We start from the raw sequence: 3,518 nt of genomic DNA on the forward strand, positions 1-3,518 counted from the left end.
TAAATGTTACACAATCTCCATGTACATTTTACACACATGAGCACATGCACATTCATGCACACAAATAATCACACATTGCATTCCCGTGGGCTACACTGAAGCAAAGCTGTGATGTGCATGCGTGCATGCTCAGTCGCTTCAGCTGTGTCTGACTCTTTGCAACCCTATGGACTGTAGCCTGCCAGGCTCCTCTGTCCATGGGATTCTCCAGGCAAGAATACTGAAGTGGGTTGCTATGCCCTCCTCCAGGGGATCTTTCCAACCCATGGATAGAACCAACATCTCCTGCCTCTCCTGCATTGCAGGCAGATTCTTTACTGCTGAGCCACCAGGGAAGCCTCCAAAGCTATGATACTAATTGTTTAAAAGTCAGCAATTTCATTAGATATTTGAAGTGTATTCCTGACTAATCAATAATGTTTTAAAATTAGCATAGATTATTATAGCTATTTTAATTGGATGTGTCTATGTGTGTGCATGTAATTACGATAGAACTCAACTGTGCTTAAGAAGGAATACCTCAACATTTTGACTGAATTTTCCATTTCAGTGTCAATGAAATTAAAGTTCATACTTTAACTTTGTATTTAATTAATTTCAACTTCTCTTTTGAGGAGCCTTTGGGAATATTTGTTTTATTGAAAAAATATTTATAAATGAAAATCAATCATTTCTCAAGACCCAGTGATTTTATTTACATAAAATAATACAAAAATGGGGAAGCAAATTGAAGTTGTTTGAGATCAAGATCTGGTTTCCTTGCAGGAAGAGAAGAGCAATAACTGGAAGGAATCATGAGAGGGACTGTAATATGCTGCTGATACTTTGCTCTCTAGTATCTAAAGAAAACTATTACAGAATTTTACTCCTAAGCATGTCAGGTACCTAGTTTAAATGTTTTAAGTTTAGAAAGGCAAGAATTCTCACGTAAGTAACAGCATTCTGTCGTTCAACTGAAAGTAGAATTCACAAATTGTATTGTTGTGTGGCTATTTTTAATTAAAAATAATTTTATTATTTTTATTTTTCATTTCTTTGTGGTTATAACATTCTATGGGATTAGAAAGATCCCATAATCTTTCTATGGGATTACCAGGTGGTGCTCGTGGTAAAGAATCCACCTGCCAAGACAGGAAACCCAAGAGATACGGGTTTGATCCCTGGGTTAGGGAAATCCCCTGGAGTAGGAAATGGAAACCCACTACAGTATTCTTGCCTGGAAAATCCCATGGACAGAGGAGCCTGGCAGGCTACTGTCCATGGGGCTGTGAAGAGTCAGACACACCTGAGCGCACACACACAGGCATACATGGCAACTTTCTAATACATAAAACAGTATTGTAAACCATAGTCATCATGCTGTGTATTTGATCCTCAGAACTTACCCATCTCATAAATGGAAGTTTGTATTCTTTGATCTACATTTCTTCATTTCCTCACCCCACAGCCTCTGGCAACCACCATTCCACTCTATTTCTATGAGTTTGGCTTTTTTAGGTTCCACATGTAAGTGAAAACATATGTTTGTCTTTCTTTGTCTGACTTATTTTACTTAGCATGTTGCCCTCAAAGTCCATCCATCTTGTTATAAAAGGCAGGACTTTCTTCTTTTTATGGCTGAATAATATTCCATTTTAGGTATATTCCACATCTCCTTCATCCATTCATCTGTGGATGGAAATCTGTTTGTTTCCATCTTGCCTACTGTGAATAATGCTGCAATGAACATGGGGGATGCAGATCTCTGTTCCAAATAATGATTTCATTTCCTTCAGATATATACCCAGAAGTGGGATTACTGGATCAAACTGTAATTTTATTTTGATTTTTTTGGAGGAACCTTCATACTGTTTTCCATAGTGGCTGCACCGATGTACATTCTTGCCAACAGTGCGTAGGGTTCTCTTCTTCACATCCTTGCCAACGCTTGCCATTGTAACAGGTGGGATATGGTAACTCATTGTGGTTTTGATTTGCAACTACCTGATGATTAATGACATTAAGCATCTTTCCATGTACATGTTGGCTATCCATTTGTCTTCTTGGGTGAAAAAAATGTTTATTCAGCTCTTTTGCCCATTTTAAAATCGGATTATTTGTATTTTTGCTATTTACTTGAATGAGTTCCTTATGTATTTTGGATATTAACCCTTTGTTGGTTAGACAGTTCACAAATATTTTCTCCCATTCCATAGGCTGCCTTTTCATTTTCTTAGTTTCTTTTGCCATGAAGAAGTTTTTTAGTTTTATGTATTCATACTTGTCTTAAAATAATTTTATTGTTTTTTTCTGTCTAAAAAATAATAATAGAAACTGCAAAAGTACAAACAAGTACAAAAATGATCAGTTCTTTTACAGTATATATAAAAAGAGCATTTATACTTATATATGGAGAAGGCAATGGCAGCCCACTCCAGTACTCTGGAAAATCCCATGGACGGAGGAGCCTGGTAGGCTGCAGTCCATGGGGTCGCTAGGAGTCAGACACGACTGAGCGACTTCACTTTCACTTTTTACTTTCATGCATTGGAGAAGGAAATGGCAACCCACTCCAGTGTTCTTGCCTGGAGAATCCCAGGGATGGCAGAGCCTGGTTGGCTGCTGTCTATGGGGTTGCACAGGGTCGGATACGACTGAAGCAACTTAGCTGCAGCAGCATACTTATATATATAAAAGCATGCATACACACACATATATTTACACATATTTCCATATAAAAATCGTGTCTCAAGTATTACTTTCTTTATAAAGTACTTTAAAAAAATTCATTCCAGAATTTCAATCATCTTTCCAGAGCACAAACTATTTTGTATATCATCCTTTCAATGACTGCAATAATTTAAATACTCACATTTTTAGACATCTAGGCTAGTTTCTGTATTCTGATACTAAAAACAATGTTGAGATGCATATTTTGTAGTCTAGTCTTTGTACATAGTGAGTGAAAGTTGCTCAGTCATGTCCGACTCTTTGTGACCCCCATGGACTACACAGTCCATGGAATTCTCCAGGCCAGAATACTGGAGTGGGTAGCCTTCCCTTCTCCAGGGGATCTTCCCAACCCAGGGATCGAACCCATGTCTCCTGCATTGCAGGTGGATTTTTTACCAGCTGAGCCACAAGGGAAGCCCATTTGAACATAGTTTCTGATTCCTTCCTAATGAAATTTCTGTAAGCAAGTCATAAGAATCCACGAAATAGCCTAATATTGTAAAATATGGCTTAGATCTTCTTAACTAGTGCCAAGGTTCAGAGAGCATTCTTGAATCGTTCTTAACTCCTTTCTTGATATGGTAAATTGCCTGAACTTCAGATACTCTTGGATCACTCCAAGAGGAAGTGGCTCTGCTTCCAGGGAAAATTCTGTTTTTCTCATTGAGTCAATGACCCTCATCTAATCAATGAATGGTCTGTAGGTTTCCTGAATGGCAATTCCAGACACTTCGTTTTCTACAATTGGCTGGCAGCTGGTCTTAGTAATTATATTCAGGCCTGATAGTCTTATGTGGGGGCCAATG

Source organism: Bos javanicus, chromosome 4, assembly GCF_032452875.1.
Source record: "Bos javanicus breed banteng chromosome 4, ARS-OSU_banteng_1.0, whole genome shotgun sequence".
In the NCBI taxonomy this organism is placed as follows: domain Eukaryota; kingdom Metazoa; phylum Chordata; class Mammalia; order Artiodactyla; family Bovidae; genus Bos; species Bos javanicus.